Genomic DNA, 21528 nt, shown 5'->3' on the forward strand with positions numbered 1-21528 from the left:
TCCTCTGTGAGATTTCTCTTCATGTCTTTTGCCCATTTCATGATTGGATTGTTTGTTTCTTGGATGTTGAGTTTAATAAGTTCTTTATAGATCTTGGAAACTAGCCCTTTATCTGATACGTCATTTGCAAATATCTTCTCCCATTCTGTAGGTTGACTTTTAGTTTTGTTGACTGTTTCTTTTGCTGTGCAGAAGCTTTTGATCTTGATGAAGTCCCAATAATTCATTTTTACTTTTGTTTCCCTTGCCTTCATAAATGTATCTTGCAAGAAGTTGCTGTGGCCAAGTTCAAAAAGGGTGTTACCTGTGTTCTCCTCTAGGATTTTTTAAAAAAGATTTATTTATTTATTTATTTATGAGAGAGAGAGAGAGAGAGAGAGAGGCAGAGAGACAGGAGGAGGGAGAAGCAGGCTCCATGCCGGGAGCCTGACGCAGGACTCGATCCCAGGACTCCAGGATCATGCCCTGGGCCAAAGGCAGGCCCCAAACTGCTGATCCACCCAGGGATCCCCTCTCCTCTAGGATTTTGATGGATTCTTGTCTCACTTTTAGATCTTTCATCCATTTTGAGTTTATCTTTGTGTATGGTGTAAGAGAATGGTCTAGTTTCATTCTTCTGCATGTGGATGTCCAATTTTCCCAGCACCATTTATTGAAGAGACTGTCGTTTTTCCAGTAGATAGTCTTTCTTGCTTTGTTGAATATTAGTTGACCATAGAGTTGAGGGTCCACTTCTGGATTCTCTGTTCTGTTCCATTGATCTATGTGATGAAGACACATTTTACTGAAGAAGATACAGGATGTCAAATAAGCACATGGAAAGATATTCAGTCTTTTGGTCAGAACCACCATCTTCCAGTAGTCATCCAAAATGACCAACCCAAAGACAAAGAGGAGAATAACCCACTATATGTGGTTATATATAACCCACTTATATTCTAAGCCTTAGAAAACATGGATTTGTTCCTTTGGCTGTATACGTGCTAATCTACAAAAACAAAAGGTGTTATGGTAGACATCAAGGCAATGGGCACTATTCAAAAAGGAGTACCTCACGAATGTTCCCATGACAAAAATGGAAGTCTGTAGTGTGACCCAGCATGCTGTTGGTATGGTCGAAACAAATGAGCTAAAGGTAACATTCTTGCCAAGAGAATTAATGTATGCATTGAGCACTCTAAGAGCCAGATAGCTTCAAGAAAAAAGTGAAGGGAAATAATCAGGAAAAGAGGGAACCCATAGAGAAAGATAATTGGGTTCAACTGGAGCACCAGCCTACTTCACCCAGAGAAGCACACTTTTTGAGAGCCATTGGAAAGGAGCCTGAGCTTCTGGGATCCTTTTCTTATAAATTCATGGTGTAATGAGTATAAAAAAAAATAAAAATCCTCTAGGATGTAAGAGAAAAGAGAGTCAATATCACTAGCCATTAAAGAAAAGCAAATTATTGGGACAATGATGACATACTACTATTACCTATCAAAATGGTTAAAACAGGGGCACCTGGGTGGCTCAGTCATTTGAGCATCCAACTCTTGGTTTCTGTTCAGTCATGATCTCAGGGTCCTAAGGTCGAGCCCCACATCAGGCTCCACGCTCAACAAGGAGTCTGCTTGAGATTCTCTCCCTCTGCTCCTCCTCCTGCTCCCACCCTCTCTCTCTCTTTCAAATAAAAACAAACAAATAAATAAATCTTTTGAAAAAATAGCTAAAATTTAAAAAGTAGTAATAACAGCAAATGCTGGCAAAGATGTAGAAAAACTGGATCTCTTATATATTGGTGATAGGAATGTAAAATGACATAGTCACTCTGTTAAACAGTTAATTTGATCTCATGGGTCTTGATATTGAGCCCCATGTCAGGCTGTGTACTCAGTGAAGTCTGCTTGAGATTCTCTCCTCTGACCCTCCCCCTTCAAATAAATAAATCTTTTTTAAAAAATTAAAAAGGGGGATCTCTAAGTGGCTCAGTGGTTTAGCGCCTGCCTTCAGCCCAGGGCATGATCCTGGAGTCCTGGGATCAAGTCCTGGGGTTGGGCTCCCTGTATGGAGCCTGCTTCTCCCTCTGTCTATGTCTCTGCCTCTCTCTCTCTCTCTGTGTGTCTCTCATGAATAAATAAAATCTTTTAAAAAAATTAAACATGCAACTACTGTACAACCCAGCAATTGCATTTATGGCCACTTTTCTTAGAGAAATGAAAACATGTTTATTTTTAAATTTTTTTGTAAGATTTTTAAAATTTATTCATGAGAGACACAGAGAGAGAGAGCAGGGGCAGAGACAGACGCAGGCTCCATGCAGGGAGCCTGATGTGGGACTTGATCCCGGGTCTCCAGAATCACACCCTGAGCTGAAGGCAGGCGCTAAACTGCTGAGCCACCCAGGAATCCCCAAAAACATGTTTGTATAAAAATCTGTACATGGTTGTTCATGGCAGCTTTATTCATAATAGCCAAACCTCTAAATAACCCAGATGTCTTTCAACAGATGAATGGCTAAACAAACTGTGCTACATCCATATTATGGAATATTACTCAGCAATAAAAAGAATGAACAATTGAAACATACCAATAACTTGGATGAATCTCTAGGGCATTTACACTGAGTGAAAAAAAGACAGTCTCAAAAGGTCACATTCTGTTTGATGTCATTCATAAAACATTCTCAAAAGATAAAATTGTAAAGATGGAAAACTGATTAGTGGTTGCCAGAGGTTAGGTTGGTATGGGGAAAGGAGAAGCTGTGGAACATGAGTAAGATTCATTGTGGTAATGGAATAGTTCTTTACCCTGATTGTGATGGTGGTTAAATGAAGCTACACATGTGATAAAATTGCACACACATCATACCAATGTCAATTTGTTGGTTTTGATATTGTGATATAGTTATGTAAAATGTAACCATTGGGAGAAACTGGGTGAAGGATACACAGGACCTCTTTATACTATTTTTGCAAATTTTTGTGAATGTAAAATTATCTCAAAATAAGTTTTTTAAAGATATAAGGATTATAAAGGAAGAAATAAAATATCCTTACTTGTAGGTACATAGAAAAGTAAAGAATTTACAATTTACTCAAATTAATAACAGAATTTAGCAATGTTTTTAAATGTAAGTATAATAAAAAAGATATTTGCATTTTTGTCGACAACACAAGGGGTAGAAAATGTACTTTTAGAGGTAGAGATATCACTTACAACAGTAAAAAAGATAATAAATCTCAGAAAATGAATAGTTTTTTTAAAATTTTATTTATTTATTTGCATGAGAGAGAAGGAGCACTAGAGAGATAGCAAGCACAAGTGGAGAGCAGAGGGAGAGGGAGAAGCAGGCTCCCCACTGAGCTGAGAGCCCCATGGGGGCTTGATCTCAGGACTTGGGATCATGACCTGAGCCAAGGGCAGACACCCAACCAACTGAGCCACCCAGGCACCCCAGAAAATGAAAAGTTCTAAAACATTTAAGTCACTAAATTTTTAAGTAAATGTCAAATATGTTTATAGATAGAAAGATACAACAGTGTAAAGTTGCTGATTCTTGGGACGCCTGGGTGGCTCAGCGGTTGAGCATCTGCCTTCAGCCCAGGGCATGATCCCAGGTTCTGGGATGGAGTCCGCATGGGGCTCCCTGCGAGGAGCCTGTTTCTCTCTCTGCCTGTGTCTCTGCCTCTCTCTTTGTGTCTCTCATGAATAAATAACATTTTTTTAAAGTTGCTAAATCTCTCCAAATTGCAGTAGCAGCAAACTACTTCTTGCTCCCATTACATGAGAGCACAGAGCATCTGTAATCATACTGGGCTCTATGATTCCATGTGATTTCTCATACTGGCAGCCACTCTTTGCAGTATATTCTCATAGCATAGGACGGAAGCTCAAGGTGAGAAAAGCAGGGGCAAAGAAGCACTAAAGTCCACAACATATTCAAAGCTTCTGCTCCAACATGGTGTTGGTCAAGACAAGTCACACAAGTCCCAAACCAGTGGGGCAGAGGAGTCTATACCACTATAGGGAAGCATGGCAAGGGTAGAAAGGTGAATAAACAATCATGAATTAAAAAATGCCATCTGCCATATAGATTCTCTGGATTTCAAATCAAGATCACAAAATTTTCATGGAGGGGTGCCTGGCTGGCTCAGCAGAGTATGCAACTCTTAATCTCTGGGTTGTGAGTTTGAGCTCCAAATCTGACATAGTTTACTTAAGAAAATTTAAAAATTTAAAAAACAGAACCCAAAATTTTCATAGAGCCAGACGAGCTAAACCTAAAATGTCTCTGGAAAAGAGCTAAGAATACTTGAGATTCTTTATGAAAAAGAGGTAGATCAGGGTAGGACTTCTATGATCAGAAATCAAGATTTTTTAAAAAATTTTATTTATTTATTCATGAGAGACAGAGAGAGGCAGAGACAACAGCAGAGGGAGAAGCAGGCCCCGTGTAGGGAGCCTGAGCCCGACATGGGACATCCCAGGTCTCCAGGATCACATCTTGGGCTGAAGGTGGCGCTAAACCGCTGAGCCACCCGAGCTGCCCAGAAATCAATTTTTTTTTTTTTTTTTAAATTTATGATAGTCACAGACAGAGAGAAAGAGGCAGAGACACAGGCAGAGGGAGAAGCAGGCTCCATGCACCGGGAGCCCGATGTGGGACTCGATCCCGGGTCTCCAGGATCGCGCCCTGGGCCAAAGGCAGGCGCCAAACCGTTGCGCCACCCAGGGATCCCTAATTTTTTTTTTTAAGATTTTATTTATTTATTCATGAGAGACACAGAGAAAGAGAGGCAGAGACATAGACAGAGAGAGAAGCAGGCTCCATGTAGGGAGCCTGACATGGGACTTGATCCACAGACTCCAGGATCACGCCCTGGGCCAAGGGCAGGCACTCAACCCCTGAGCCACCCAGGCATCCCAGAAATGGAGATTTAACAACAACAACAACAAAAACCCCACCAATTTTCAGGGCACCTAGGCAGCTCAGTAGGTTAAGTAACTGCCTTCAGCTTAGGTTATGTTCCAGGGGTCCTGGGATCAAGCCCCACATTTGGGTCCCTAAGTGGGGAGTCTACTTCTCCCTCTGCCCCTCCCCTTGCTTGGGAGCAAATAAATAAATAAATAAATAGCAAATAAATAAACAAAATCTTAAAAAAAAATATCGGGGATCCCTGGATGGCTCAGCTGTTGGGCATCTGCTTTCCGCCCAGGGCGTGGTCCTGAAGTCCGGGGATGGAGTCCTGCATCGGGGTCCCTGCATGTAGCCTGCTTCTCTCTCTGCCTGTGTCTCTGCCTCTCTCTCTCTCTGTGTCTCTCATGAATAAATAAATAAAATCTTTAAAAAAAATACCAATTTTCAGGCAGTATGGCACTTGCACAGGAATAGGCAAATAGAACAAAATAGAGAACCTAAAACAGACCCAAGCATACGTGGAAACCCATTGTAATGCTTGCATGCTTTGGCGTTGCAAATGAGAGGTGAAATGAATTTCAGATGGAATATGGTCTTAAATATGAAAGGCAAAACTTTCAAACTTTTTAAAAGATTTTTTTTTATTTAAGATTTTATTTATTCACGAGAGACACACAGAGAGGGAGAGATGCAGAGACACAGGCAGAGGGAGAAGCAGGCTCGGTGCAGGGAGCCTGATGTGAGACTCCATCCCTAGTCTCCAGGGTCACACCCTGAGCTGAAGGCAGCGCCAAACCGCTGAGCCACCCAGGCTGCCCTAAGATTTTATTTTTTTAAGTGATCTCTACACCGAACATGGGGCTTGACTCATAATCCCAAGATCAAGAGTCACATGCTCTACTGACCGAGTCAGTCAGGTGTCCCAAAGCTTTAAAACTTTTAGAAGGGCAGCCTGGGTGGCTCAGTGGTTTAGCGCCGCCTTCAGGCCAGGGCCTGATCCTGGAGCCCCAGGGTCAAGTCCCACATTGGGCTCCCTTCATGGAGCCTGCTTCTCCCTCTGCCTCTCTCTCCTCTCTGTGTGTCTCTCATAAATAAATAAAATCTTTAAAAAAATAAATAAAACGTTTTTATTTATTTATTCATGAGAGACACACACACACACACAGAGGCAGAGACACAGGCAGAGGGAGAAGCAGGCCTCAGGCAGGGAGCCTCAGGCATGGGACTCGATCCCAGGTCTCCCGGATCAGGCCCTGGGCCGAAGGCAGGCACCAAACCACTGAACCACCCAGGGATCCCCTAAATAAAACTTTTAGAAGAAAATATGGAAGAATATTTGTATACCTCAGGGTCAGGAAGGATTTCTCAAAACACATGGAACAGGGCAAAAGACATGACTAACAAAAGAGAAAACAAGAAAATTTATTAAATGTTAAAGATGTTCAATTGTACTAGTAATTGGGAAAATACAAATCACAACCAAAATAAGAAATAATTTCACACATACACACACAAACACACACAAACCAAAAATAAGTGCTGGCAAAGATGTAGAGGAAGGGGAACTTGAACACATTGCTGATGGAAATAAAAATTGATACAACTGGTTTAGAAAATTTTGGTGGGGGGCCTGGGTGGTTCAGTTGGTTAGGTTAATTGGCAGGCTCTTGATTTTGACTTAGGTCATGATCTCAGGGTCATGAGATCGAGCCCTGGGTTGGCGCTGAGCACAGAGCCTGCTTGGTATCCTCTCTCTCCCTCTCTCCCAGCCCCTCTCCCTCCCTCTCTGCCCATTTTCTTGACTATGTGTGCTCTCTCTCTCTCTCAAATAAATAAATCTTTAAAAAAAATTTGGCATTACCTAGTAAATTTGAATACATACATACCTTAAGACAGAACAATTCCACTTCTATTTTTTTTTAACTATTCCACTTCTAGATAAAGATCCTGAAAACTCTTCCACGCATGCATCAAGAGAAATATTTGAGTGTTCATAGCAACACTGTTTGCAACAGCAAAAACTGGAGCCAACCCAATGTCCAAAAGTAGACTGGAAAATAAATTGCAGTATCTTCTTACAATGAAACACTATATAGCAGAGAAATTGAATAGCTGAATCTCAAAAACAGAATGCTGAGTGAGAAAAGCAGGATGCATAGGAAGAGTGCAGAATGATTTTTTTTTTTTTTTTTTAAGATTTGTTTATTGGGCAGCCCCGGTGGCTCAGCGGTTCAGCGCCACCTTCGGCTCGGGCATGATCCTGGAGACCCAGGATCGAGTCCCACGTTGGGCTCCCTGCATGGAGCCTGCTCCTCCCTCAGCCTGTGTCTCTGCCTCTCTCTCTGTGTGTGTCCCTCATGAATAAATAAATAAAATCTTTAAAAAAAACATAAAGATTTGTTTATTTATTTGAGAGAGAGAGAGTGAGTGCGTGTGCACTCGAGCAAATGGGGGCAGGGGAAATGGCAGAGGGAAAGAATTTCAAACAGACTTTCCTGCTGAGCACAGAGCCCTACACAGGGCTCAATCTCACAACTCTGAGATCACGACTTGAGCTGAAATCAAGAGTTGGATGTTTAATTGACTGAACCACCCAGTGCCCCCAAAATGATTCCATTTACAAAAAGTTCAAAACTAGGCTAAACTGTACAAGGTAGTGTTTAGGAATATATACATATAGATAGATATAGATATAGATATATACATATATATTTGTGATAAGAGAATTATTAATACACACAGGCAAAAATTTTTTTTGGTTGTCAAATGATCCTTTATTGAAATATTTTCCTTCATAGTTCTTAACCAGCTGGGCATTCCACTGCACCACTGTTGATGCAATCTATGAGGTCACGAGGATGGCGAATGTTGCTCGAAATCAGAGCAGATTATATTCTCAGAAAGTAGGGAAAACTATCATTGGCAGAACTTTCTTGTAAGTTCTTTCTTGTAAGGCAGAAGGAGGAGGTAGGGAGGTGGATCTATGAGGCTGGCTTTGATTAAGCTGAACAGAGGTACAAGAATGGAACTGTAGGCTGGGAGCCTTCCCCATATAGTGGGAAGTTTAGAGTCTCTTTTCATTAGTTTTCCAAAGACTGTGTGCCCACTTGGAGATGAGCAAACAAGATCTCTAAGCAGCTCACCCACTGCCTGCTTTGGCTCTCATGAGGCCCCTCAGCCAGGAATTCCCACTAGTCAAAGCCTGGGAACGATTACAGACCAGTTGGCTTCCAGGAGCAGGAACATGTTTTATGGGTTAGCTTTCTCTTCCTTTCAGTAGAATTAATGGGTGATTGCTCTGACTGCCCACAAACGTAACTTAAAACTCCATCTCATTTCGACTTTATGGTGATGTTTTAAAGCTTCCCAGAGGAATGGAGCACTCTGTATCTCTAGCAGTTCATTTAAATGAACAGCTAGGAAAACTCTTTAATCTGGAAACATACAAGAAAGAAATTATCAAGTTGATAAATCATACATACATATCTTGACTTTGGGGGTTCACCTATAATTCACCGGTGACTTGCCTAGAGCGAAATCAAGAGCAGGGAAAGGAAATGTGGTGGTTTTTTTTTTAAGATTTTATTTATTTATTCATGAGAGACACACAGAGAGAGAGGCAGAGACACAGGCAGAGGGAGAAGCAGGCTCCATGCAGGGAGCCAGAGGTGGGACTGAATCCAGGGTCTCCAGGGTCACAATCTGGGCTGAAGGCGGCGCTAAACCGCTGAGCCACAGGGACTGCCCAGGGAATGTGTTCTAGATGAGGAATGACAGGGACGGGAACAAATCTGAAGAGGGTCAAAGCACACTCAGGGGAGGTTTCACACCTTGCCAAGAAAAGCTGCAGCTATGGCTATGGGGCGGGGAAGTTCTGAAATTGTAGAGGGAAATCAAGCACTTACTCATTCTGGGTGTGAGTTTGGATTTCTCCTACGGAATGCACCCTGAAAGAGAGAGGGAGATCAATATCTTAAGAAAAAAAGAGAGATCATCATGTTCCTTTGCCTCTGGAAACCAGGCCTATTTCAAAGCAGATAAGAAAAATCAGGTTCAAAATAAGCTTATCCCAAACCTCAGGTAAGACTGGGACTCCATTCTAGGGTACAACCCTCTCTGTCCTGCTGTGTCCACAGCAGTTACCTGTCATGCTTCTTCAAAAGGTTGAATGAGGTTCTACTCATTCACACATACACCGGACAGTACTTTATTGGACGCTCACGATTTTTCAGGGAACTCTTCTAGGTCCTGAAGAAGTAACCGTGAAAAACAGACCAGGTTAGGGCAGCCAGGGTGGCTCAGCCGTTTGGCGCCTCCTTCAGCCCAAGGTGTGATCCTGGAGACGCAGGATCGAGCCCCACGTTGGGCTCCCTGCATGGGGCCTGTTTCTCCCTCTGCTTGTGTCCCTGCCTCTCTCTGTGTGTCTCTGAATACATAAAATCTTCAAAACAACAACAACAACAAAACCAGACCAAGTTAGTGGTATGTAAACTGTGCTTTGAATACAGGAGTCAGGAAAGCTCAATGCTTTTGTCTGTGTCCATGGGATGGTTCTGACAAGCTACTTACAGACCCGCTGTTTGCAACAAGGACTTCCTTACCCTTTCCAGCTCTTTAATGAATCTGCATCATCCATCACTGTTGAGCTTCCACTGGGCTGTTCCAGTTAAGTGAACTAGGAGTAGCCTGAAATGCCCATTTGGCCACGGGATGAGGCATGGTTTTCTGCGCCCAGTCCCTCTCCCTCCGATAAACCCTGGAGCCCCGCGCCCTAAGAGCTCACCCCACTGCGGCTGCGGCGCCCCCTCGCTCCAGCAGGAGGCGTCCCGGGGGGCGGTCCAGCAGGGAGCGGCCTGCAGCCCGCGGGCAGCCCCAGGGCCGTGCCCGCGCCCCCCTCCCCGGTCCCCGCCGTGCCCCGCGCAGGCCGCTGCGGGGCGCTGCGGCCCCAGGTTGGGAGCCCCGGGTGGGCGGGGCCAGGGCCGTGCGGGCTGCGGGCGCGGCGAGCTCCGCCACAGGTAAGCTGCGGGGTCCGGCGCGCCGCGGGGCGAGCGGGCGGCGGGCGGCGGGCGGCGGGAGGCGCGGCGCCGAGGCCCGGGGCCGCCGGGGGCTGCGGGAGCCCGTCCGCGTCGTGTCCCCCCGCCCCCCACCCTGTCGCCGGCCGCGGTCCCTGCGGCGCGGACGTCCGGCGCGCGAGGGAAAGGTACGGGGCGACCTCGCTGGGCTCCTTGGAGACCCCCTGCCCCTGCACTCCCCGGGGACCCCCGGCCCGGGGGACGGCGTCGGAGGCGGGCGCGCTGCTCCCTCGGCGCCCCCAGGCCGCCGTCTGCTTGGCGGGGAGACCCAGCGAGCGCCTGCCCCTCCCGCGGCCTCCGACAGCCGGGACGGGCAGGGGTCTTCCTGGGGCACCTCCCTGGGCGCTTCGCTTCGCTCGCCTCCCCGGAGGATAGAACTTGGGGGCGGAGAACTTTGCCACCTCTGCTGGCCCCCTCCGCTTTCTCCCTGAGCTCAGAGTTTGAAGAAAGTGGGGGGGGGCCCGGGGGGGTCCCCAGGCGTTGCTCCCGCTGCGGCGGCTGGCGGTGCGCGGGAGGGACGGAGGGTCCCCCCGGTCGCCTGCGGCCCGGGCTCAGCGCGACCCGGCTCGGCTGGGGCTGCAAAGGGGCGCAGACCCGGAGCGCGGGGCCGTACTGCTGCCCCGGGGGGCCGCCCGGCCGGAATCCGGCGCTGGGGGCTCGGCCAGGGGCATCTCCCGGGGCCGGGCCGAGGGAGCGAGCGCGGGTCTGACTTCACACACCCGCTTACCCCGGCTGGTCTTGGGGATGCCGGTGCGGGGCTTCCGGTAGACTTGGGGAGCGCCAGGGGCAGTGGGGAGCATTATTTGTGACCGGAGAGGGGCTTGGATTCCATGAAGCTGGTCAAGAGTGTTTTCCCTGCAGCAGAGTGAGGTGGATCAGGTGGTGGAGATCTGCTCTACACCTAAGAGGCTGTGTCTTGATTCCACCACTTGTTAGGTGTAGGACTTTGCACACCCCATTTCTTTCTTCCTTCCCTTCCCTTCCCTTCCCTTCCCTTCCCTTCCCTTCCCTTCCCTTCCCTTCCCTTTCCCTTCCCTTTCCCTTCCCTTTCCCTTCCCTTTCCCTTCCCTTTCCCTTTCCCTTCCCTTCCCTTTCCTTTCCTCTTTCCCTCTTTTCTTTTCTTTCTTTCTCTTTCTTTCCTTCCTTCCTTCTCTTTTTTTCTTTTCTTTTCTTTTCTTTTCTTTTCTTTTCTTTTCTTTTCTTTTCTTTCCCCCTTGTTTCTCTCTCTCCCTTCCTTCCTTACAAGACTAGTGAAGTGAATCAGTGGGAATGGAGAAGGAACAAACAAATCTGTAACTGGTGGTGATCAACTAATTTTAAACACCACTGCCCTTGGACCAGCCTGGAAAACCCATTTCATTAAACTTAGTTTTGAGAACCGTAAACTGGGTGTATTATACATAATTGGGTAGTATTGTGGAAATTAAATGAAATGATGCAAGTAAAATGCTTGGCATGGTGCTCTTGAATGTTAGGCATCCTTTTTGTGAACCTGTTGAATGGTGCTGTTCATTCATGTTTGGGTAAAGTGTTATAGGCCAATGTAAGTGTAAAGAACTTGGCAATGAAGACAAATACACCTGGGTCCACAGTAGTGCACAAGTGTACTGATTGTCTCTGAGGAGATATTTTCCATCCCTAAAATAGCAATAGCAACCCGTTGTTTTTGCTTGTAGTAGGTGCAACCATACGTGTTTAACTTCCTTCTGCCATCCTTAGCCAGTGCTTAGCATATGGCAAATGAATTTTTTTTTTTAATTAGGGATGTAAATGAAAGTTGGAAGAGTTTTCTGCCCTTTTGGTCATAAGAGGGGAGGAGAGAGTTGGAGACGGTGGAGAAGAATAAGACACCATAAAACTACTAGCTGCACATTGTTGGAAGGTATGAACTAAAGGTGATAAATGCTCATTTGATGGGGTTCCTGGCTGGATCAGTCAGTGGAGCATGTGACTCTTGATCTCAGGGTTGTGAATTCGAGCCTATGTTGGGTGTAGAGTTTTTGTAAAAAAAATATATATATGTATATAAATATGTATATGTATACTGGGACACTTGGCTGGCTCAGTTGGAGGAGTGTGCAACTCTTGATATCAGGGTTGTGAGCTGGAACCCTATATTGGGTGACATGTTCATTTATTTTATTTTATTTTATTTATTTTATTTTTTCATGAAAAACGGAGAGGCAGAAACAGGCAGAGGGAAAAGCAGGCTTCCCACAAGGAGCCCTGTGAGGGACTTGATCCCCTGACCCAGGATCATGCCCTGAGCTGAAGGCAGACACTCAACCACCGAGCCACCCAGGCATCCCAACATGTTCATTTATTCATTCCTTGTTTTTTAGTGATTATACCAGAAATTAACCTTAACTTCCCATTTAAATTCATCATCCTCTCCAGAGCCCTCGGGCTAAGCATTTACTTCAAGTAAAGGTGGATGGCTAGTGATCCAACTCAACTTAGAGACAAGGCTTACTTTCAACTCCGGAGGCCCTACCACATAGAAATCCTGGTGTTCCCATCCCCATTATGAAATATACCTGCACAAAGTATCAAACTACATGTTCAATGTAAAGAATAAGAATAGAGCCCACGCACCCAAGTACCCATCACCCATTTGAAGAACTAGAGCATCCCCATGGCCTTGGAGCCCCCAAATAACTCTCCATGGCATTCCATTCCTCCTTCTTCCTGCAAGGAACCATTGGTTGAATTTGTGTTAATTTTTTCCTTGCTTTTCACACATCATATGCTACATAAAAAGCTCTGTGAAAGGGAAGTTTCCAAACAAGCATTTCCTCAATAACCTGGAGCATTCTTATTGAACTTAAAAGCAGGATATTGAGAGTAGGATGCAAACCACAAAAAAGCTGACAGTCTCAAAGTACTGGGGTGAGGCAGTCTGTCTTTCAAGGTTTCCCCCAGGTTTCTTTGGCACAGGCTCTGCGGGCGTGTTCTGTCTGTATAGGGGAGGTGTAGTCTCTTCCAAAATAGCTTGGAGGCTATAATTTTTAAAAGCTTTGCTTGAGTCCTTAAGAATGAGAAAAACAGTAATTTGTGTGCATGTGTTTTAGAAGTTTTTTTTTTAAATGCAAATTATCCAGGGGAACATTGTGTGGGATTTGAAGGATTAAACCAACAGAGAGCAATCTTTAAAAATGATTTTAACCCAATTCTTTTCCTGGTTGTTATGTTTGTGTTTTGGACTTTCTTTTAAGTCACTTTTTCAGGGTTCCACAGCTCTCCAGAGAATATTGCACAACTCCATCACTTCTTGGCTAAGGCAAAAGATTCCTAAACTTGGTTCATGGCTTATTTAGTATGTCAGTATGTTTTCACAGTGCCCTAGTTTTAAGTAGTTCCTCATAGTTCGGTTCAAACAACTTATTGAATATGTACGTTCTAACAACATAGAAGCTATTTTAAAGAAATAATACACATAAACTGAGAGAAGAAATATTGATCATTCTCAAATAGCCATAATTACAAGCAAGATGTGTGTGCCTGTACTAATTCTTAAATCTTGGGATCTTATTGGATACCACCACTCTCATTTCCTTTCGACATTAACTTTTCGTAGCACTTGCTTTTTATTTTATTTTATTTCATTACGATTTTATTTATTTGTTCATTAGAGATACACAGAGAGAGAGGCAGAGACATAGGCAGAGGGAGAAACAGGCTTCCTCCAGGGAGTCTGTGGGACTCTAGATGTCAGGACCCCAGGATCAGGACCTGAACCAAAGGCAGATGCTCAACCACTGAGCCACTCAGGTGCCTCTGGAGCACTCACCTTTTTTTCACAGCATCCACTGAAAACCCAGGTTTGGAAAGATGTGTATGATGTTATTGATAGGAAGGAGTGTAATGTGATCCACCATTGAAACTGAATTCTGGTTTGTAGGTTCAGCATTTTCCAACCTGTTGAATACATTGTGTTTCTCAAAACTTTCAAATATCCTACCTAAGGCCTTTGTGAATTTGCTAAAGTATCCAGATTACCTTGGTACTCAGTTTGGGCATTGTTGGTCTAAGGTAATAAAAACCCTCTTCTAGGGAGAGGGCAGTTATTAAAGAAGGGGTCTGTCTGAAATAGCACCAGGTTAAGCTACTGTGTGGAGTGGGCTACATCTTGGCTTCTCTACATAAATGGAATGGCTAAAGCCTGCCTCTTAGGGTCATTAAGTGGATTAAACTAGATAATGCATATAAAAGCATCTCTAAAAGGCCTGAAATAGAACAGAGTCTCAATAAATGATAGCTGTTTTATGATTACTAAATACTCCAATAATAAGTAAATATATTATAGTCACTATTTAAGTATAGCCAGTGCAAAAAAAAAAAAAAAAAGTCAATGCTTGAAATCTCAATCTTAGCACATAATTTATGAAGTAGTTGGTTCACAATATAAAATGATTTATCATCGAGCTTTGCAGACCATCTTTGGAATGTTCATTTTCATTTGCCAGCTTGTGCCCAGGTTTGAAGAGGCAATCATAACTGATTGGAAAGAGAAGGCCTGAGCTTTGGACAAGTAGACTTCTGATTTCAGGAGAAAAGTACTTTTGTCTTATATCTTGGGAAGTTTGGATGTTGGTTTGTAGGGGCCCAGGGCAGGCTGCCCCAAACGGACCACTTTGGCAAAAAGATTATTTTGAGTCAAGAGTAATAGAAACCCAGCAGATGCAGCCAAGGTGCTCTGCCTCCCCCTAACTGCCTAAATTTACATTAGAAAGGAGAGCCTGCCGTAGGAAGGGAAGTATTGACAGAGGCCCTCTTTAGGAACTCATCTGCATAATAGAACAATCTTCTTTTTCCAAACATCTCCTTTCACCTTCCTGCTAATGAATTTTCTCTCCTTTGTATCCTCAGGCTGCTGCCTTTTTCCTTAGCTCATGTAAGCTTCAAGTTGCCTCGTTGTCTCTGGAATCTCGTGTGTGTGTGTGTGTGTGTGTGTGTGTGTGTGTGTGTGTGTGTATTCCCCCTAAGTATGCCTATTAAATCTAATTTTCTCCTGTTAACCTGTCTCAGGTCAATTTAATTCTAAGTCTAGCTAGAAGGACAGAGGAAAGTCTTCCTTCCCAACTGGTTACAGACCTGCAAATGTTTCAAGTAAGGTTTAATTTTTGCATCTCTGTGCAGCATAGAGAGGCAGACCATCTTTTCAGTGAAATAGTTTTATTAAACTGATTAGCATTACATGATAATTCCTGTCAATAAATGGTACTTACTAATCCTCCAAGGAAAGGCTGACTTTATTCGAGACATGTCATACGTGGCTGTCGCGGTGTCTTTTAGGAAACAGAGACCTTTACCCCCTGTCCTGTTTATTTTCCAGACCCTAAGCCTAACTTAGAAGCTGGTGATTCTTTGACAATTTGTGAGAATACATTCAATAGTGGTATTTCTAGTGTAGTTTTTTATTTTTATTGTTGCTTACTTTGGTCATTTATCATTGAGGAATCTGTACAGAACCATAGATGATCATGATGATCTTCCAAGTTAACATAAATACTACTGGAATACAATTTTTATTTGTTTTGATTCCTTTTTTTTTTTTTCCCCCTTAAAGTAGGCTCCATGGCCAAGGTGGAGCTTCATGAACTCAGGACCCTGAGATCAAGAGTTGAATGCTCTACCAACTGAGCCAGCCAGGCACCCCTGGTTCTAATATTGAGAGTTGTTAACTTCTTTATAATATTTGGGATGTGTGTGTGGGGAGAAACTGTTTGAATTCTTCTTAAATGTTCTCTTTTTTCCATTTGATGTCTGATGTAGGAAACAAAGGCAAAATAAAAAATTAAATTTCCTTACTACTTACAGCCCATTGACAAGTCCTTGAAACAGGGCAGAGTGACCTTCCACTGGGAGCTTGGCTGCCTCCATGTTGACACTTAGCTAAGGGCAAAAGGCCTTCTTAACCTGACACCCCCCCCCCCCCCCCCCCCCCCCCCCCCCCCGCCCAAGGATCCTGCGAATCTACATTAAAAATATAGAAGTTTCTTTGGAAGCTCCCTTTGTCTCTTATCCCCACTCCCCGCACCAAGATACATGATAGGAATCATCATCCAAGCATAGGGCCCACTAATATACATCTGAAGGGTCTCAGGACTGAGACTTTACTAAACAATAATAAATAACCTTTCCTAACAGTGGCTGCCACCCCCCCCCAGGGTCCTAGAAACTTTGTTTCTAAAATAACTTGAGGTTTGTTCTGTCCCTGAGCCCCTCCCAACTTGAAAGTATATAATTACCACCCCTCACAACCACAGTGCAGCTGTTTCTGCCCACAGGTCCAAGTCCCTGTGCTTTAATGAAATCACCTTTTTATTTATTTATTTTTTTTAAATTTTATTTATTCATGAGAGGCATACAGAGAGAGAGAGAGGCAGAGACACAGGCAGAGGGAGAAGCAGACTCCATGCAGGGAGTCAGATGTGGGACTCGATCCTGGGTCTCCAGGATCAGACCCTGGGCTGAAGGCGGCACTAAACCGCTGAGCCACCCAGGCTGCCCCTAAAATCACCTTTTTAAACCAAAGACGTCTCAAGCATTCTTTCTTGGCTGTCAGGTCCAGATCCCAACAACATGAAAAACCACATCAATGTCAATGTAATAAATTGTCAGCATTTTTTTTTAATTTTTAAAAATATGTTATTTATTTATCCACGAGAGATGCAGAGAGAGAGGCAGAGACACTAGCAGAGGGAGAAGCAGGCTCCCTGCAAGGAGCCCAACGTAGGACTCGATCCCAGGTCTCTAGGATCACGACCTGGGCGGAAGGCAGAGCTAAACTGCTGAGCCACCTGGGATGCCCTCAGCATCATTTTCATTTAACATAGAATTTCTCTTTAAAAATAATAAATAAGGAGCACCTCGGTGGCTTAGTTGGTTAAGTCTGATTCTTGATTGGAACTCTGCTTATGAGATGGAGCCCCAGGTAGTTATCCATACTCAGCAGGGAGTCAACTTGAGATTCTTTCTTTCCCTCTGCCCCTCCTCCCCACCTTACACATGTGCTCGTGCGTTCTCTCTTTCTCTCTTTCTCAAATAAATAAGTAAATTCTTTTTAAATTTAAAGATATTTATTTATTTGTTTGTTTATTCATTTATTTATTTGACAGAGAGAGAACAGGGAGTGGCAGGCAGAGGGAGAGGGAGAAGCAGGCTCTGAGCAGGGAGCCTGATGCAGGACCTATCCCAGGACCCTGGGATCATGACCAGAGCCAAAGGCAGACGCCCAACCTACTGAGCCACCCAGGTGCCCCAATAAATCATTTTTTTAAATAAAAAAAATGTTTTTTAATAAAAAATAAATAAGAATTTCAAATATTTCCCTGGGTTAGACTGATTATAGTTAATACTCAATATCTTAAGGTTTTAGGGTACAAAGTAGAAAACTACATTATAGATAATTAAACACACTAGAATGAATTGTTTTCCTTTTGTTGTTTTTTAGTCTTTAAAAGAAAATTGAGGGATCCCTGGGTGGCGCAGCGGTTTAACGCCTGCCTTTGGCCCAGGGTGCGATCCTGGAGACCCGGGATCGAATCCCACGTCGGGCTCCCAGTGCACGGAGCCTGCTTCTCCCTCTGTCTATGTCTCTGCCTCTCTCTCTCTGTGTGTGACTATCATAAATAAATAAAAAATAATAAAAATAAAAGAAAATTTAGGGGCACCTGGCTGGCTCATTGTTTAGACTGTACAACTTTTGATCTCAGTGTTGTGACTTTGAATCCCACATTTAATGTAGAGAGTACTTTTAAAAAATTAAAAGAAAATTGAAAGTCAGAAAGTTTGAGCATCTATTTAACTATTAGAATTCAGTGTTTTGGGATGCCTAGGTGGTTCAGCAGTTGAGCACCTGCCTTTGGCCCAGGGCGTGATCCTGGAGACCCTGGATCGAGTCCCACGTCAGGCTCCCTGCATGGAGCCTGCTTCTCCCTCTGCCTGTGTCTCTGCCTCTCTCTCTCTCTCTCTGTCTCAATAAATAAAAATAAAATCTTAAAAAAAAAAAAGAATTTTCAGTTTCTAGATGCCAGGGTGGCTCAGTAGTTGAGTGTCTGCTTTTGGCTCAGGTTGTGATCCCGGGGTCCTGGGATCGAGTCCTACTTTGGGCTCCCCTCAGGAAGCCAGCTTCTCCCTCTGCCTTCTCCTTCAGCCCAGGGCATGGTCCTGGAGTCTTGGGATCGGGTCCCAAGTCAGGCTCCCTGCACGGAGCCTGCTTCTCCCTCTGCCTATGTCTCTGCCTCTCTCTCTGTGTCTCTCATGAATAAATAAATAAAATCTTTTTTTTTAAAAGGAATTTTCAGTTTCGTTTTTTCCTGCATTTTATTTGAAATCTAGGAAAGTCCCGTGGGAATCTGATACACAGGGAAATTTCCTCTAGCTGGTGAGTTTTAGAAGTATTGGGGTCTCCCCTGCCCCGCATCTTTATGGGAACTATAAAGACTTGCAATGAGAATATATTACATTTACAATCAGAAAAATAGGGGTACCTGGGTGGTTCAGTCAGTTAAACATTGGATTCTGGATCTCAGCTCGGGTCTTGAGTTCAGGGTCATGGGTTCAAGCCCTGTGTTGGGCTCCATGCTGAGTGTGGAGCCTATTTAAAACATCAATTAATCAATCAATCAATCAGGTAAAAAGCTTTAAAAGTCACACAAGAAAATTCAATATTAGTCACATTAGTCTTTTTTTTTTTTTTTAAATACTTTGTTCTCCAGGAACCCTGGGCGGTTCAGTGGTTTACTGCTGCCTGCCTTGGCCCAGGATGTGATCCTGTAGTTCTGGGATTAAGTCCCACATCCAGCTCCCTGCATGGAGCCTGCTTCTCCCTCTGTCTGTGTCTCTGCCTCTCTCTCTGTGTCTCTCATGAATAAATAAATAAAATGTGTTTAAAAAATACGTTTTTTTCTCATAATGGAACTATTTGGATGTTCTAGTAATTAAAATACATATTTGTGGCACCTGGGTGGCTCAGTTGGTTAAACATCTGCCTTCAGCTCAAGTCATGATCTCAGGATCCTGGGATTGAAACCCACTTTGGGCTCCCCGTTCAGTAGAGAGTCTATTTCCTTCTCTTCCTCTACCCTCCCCCCCACCACTGTGAGCACTCTCTCTCTCTCTCTCTCTCTCAAATAAATAAATAAAATCTTAAGAAAAAATAAGATATTTATTTAATAGGAGGTGAAAATGTGATGACATGGATGGACCTATTTCATCATGCTTATATGATGGTGATTTTTATTTCATTTTTAAATTTTTTTTTAAGATTTTATTTATTTATTCATGAAAGACACACAGAGAGAGAGGCAAAGACACAGGCAGAGGGAGAAGCAGGCTCCGTGCAGGGAGCCCGACATGGGACCCGATCCCAGGACTCCAGGATCATGCCCTGGGCTGAAGGCCGGCAGTAAACCGCTGAGCCACCGGGGAGCCCGTGATTTTTTTTTTTTTTAATATAAGTTCTGTGTCTGAGGTGGAGCTTGAAATCCCCACCCAGAGATCAAGAATTACATGCTTTATTGACTGAGATAGCCAGCCCCCCCATAATAGTGATTTGAATTTATTATTAAGGATAAAAAATAAACCAAACCATGATCAATCAACTTGGAAAATTTCAGCTCAGGGTTTTCACAGAACAAAGTTATTTCTTTTTCTCTGGTGGGGATAACATGTCTTATGCCAGTTTTAAAACTTATTTTTTAGCTAGGAAATGCCAAGCTACCCCTAAGTCCCAACATGAAAATCTGAATTCAACTCAACTTGGGTAAAATGCTGGGATACAGCATTTTATATTTTTTATATTGTATTTTATATTTTAGTTACACTTTATATTATGCCACCTATAAGTCCTAGAGAATGGATTTCTTTTTTCTTCTCTCTTTTTTTTTTTTAAGATTTTATTTAGTTATTCATGAGAGACACAGAGAGAGAGACAGAGACATAGACAGAGGGAAAAGCAGGCTCCCTGCAGGGAGCCTGATGTGGGACTGGATCCCAGGACCCCGGGATCACGCCCTGAGCCAAAGGCAGATGCTCAACTACTGAGCCACCCATGTGCCCGTGGAGAGTAGATTTCTTGAGTGGGTACTCAAGAGGGTTTCCTAGATATCCTCTATACTTAGAGCTACCAGTAGTTAAGAGCCATAGGCTTCACAGTGATCTTACTGGGTTTGATGCCTGGCTTGCCACCTATTGGTTGTAAAAATTTTGACAATTTACTTAACCTTTCTATGTCTCAGTTCTTTAAATATAAAATGAGAATTTGAAATAACTTTTGGACTCTCACATGGTGCTCACATGAATCTATATATGTGATAAAATATATGGAAGTATACACACACATCCACACACACAGTGAGTGCATGGAAAAAGTGAAATTCAAATAAAATCCATAGTTTAGTTAATATTATGACACCAATCCAATTTCCTTGTTTTGATAAGTGTACTGTGATTATATAAGAGCATCATTGGTAGGTAGGATACACAGGGACTCTAATTTTTTTATTGTGATAAAATTCATTATTTCAATAATTTTTAAAGTAACTTCTGTCTCCAACGTGGGGCTTGAACTTATGACCCCAAGATCAAGAATCCTGTGCTCTACTGACTAAGCCAGCCAGGCACTCCATCCATTTAATAATTTTTAAGTATGCTTTTCAGTGACATTAATTACATTTACAGTGTTGTGCAGTCATCACCACAATTAATCTTCAGAACTTTTGCATCATCCAAACTGAAACTCTATACACTAAATAATAATCCTTCACGCTCCCTCTCCCTGCCATGCCCCAGGCCCTGGTAACCTCTGTTCTACTTTGTGTTTCTATGAATTTCGCTATTCTAGATACCTTGTATAAGTGGAATCATACAATATTTGTCCTTTTTTGATTGGTTTATTTCGCTTGATATCTTTGAGGTTCATCTACTATTTTTGCAACTTTTATATGAGGTCAATATTATATCAAAATAAAGTTTAAAAATAAAAAGCCCCACTGATGGAGTCCCAAAGCCGGACTATACCAAGCACAAAGGTTAGGGACAGTGCAGCGTGGCCAGAAAAGCTGAGGAGTGACATTACCTTTCTTTCCCTTCAATCTCTAATCAGGGGGGAAAGATGCAAGAAGTAGCAATGTTCTGTCTCGTATAGGAGAGTGTCTACATTATTTACTAGTGAGTTCTTACACCAACCTGAGAAGCAGCTATGAAATTTCCCACTAAAATAGGATTTCTTTCTTTCTTTCTTTCTTTCTTTCTTTCTTTCTTTCTTTCTTTCTTTCTTTCTTTCTCTTTCTTTCTTCTTTCTTTTTCTTTCTTTCTTTCTTTCTTTCTTTCTTTCTTTCTTTCTTTCTTTCTCTTTTTTATTTTTAGATTTTATTTATTCATGAGAGACATACAGAGAGAGGCAAACATGTAGGCAGAGAGAGAAGCAGGCTCCCTGTGAGGAGTCTGATACAGGACTCTGGGATCATGACCTGAGCCAAAGGCAGATGCTCAACCACTAAGCCACCCACAATTTTATTTTATTTATTTATTTTTATTTATTTATTTATT

The sequence above is a fragment of the Vulpes vulpes genome, chromosome 1 (genome assembly GCF_048418805.1).
Source record: "Vulpes vulpes isolate BD-2025 chromosome 1, VulVul3, whole genome shotgun sequence".
Taxonomy (NCBI): Eukaryota; Metazoa; Chordata; class Mammalia; order Carnivora; family Canidae; genus Vulpes; species Vulpes vulpes.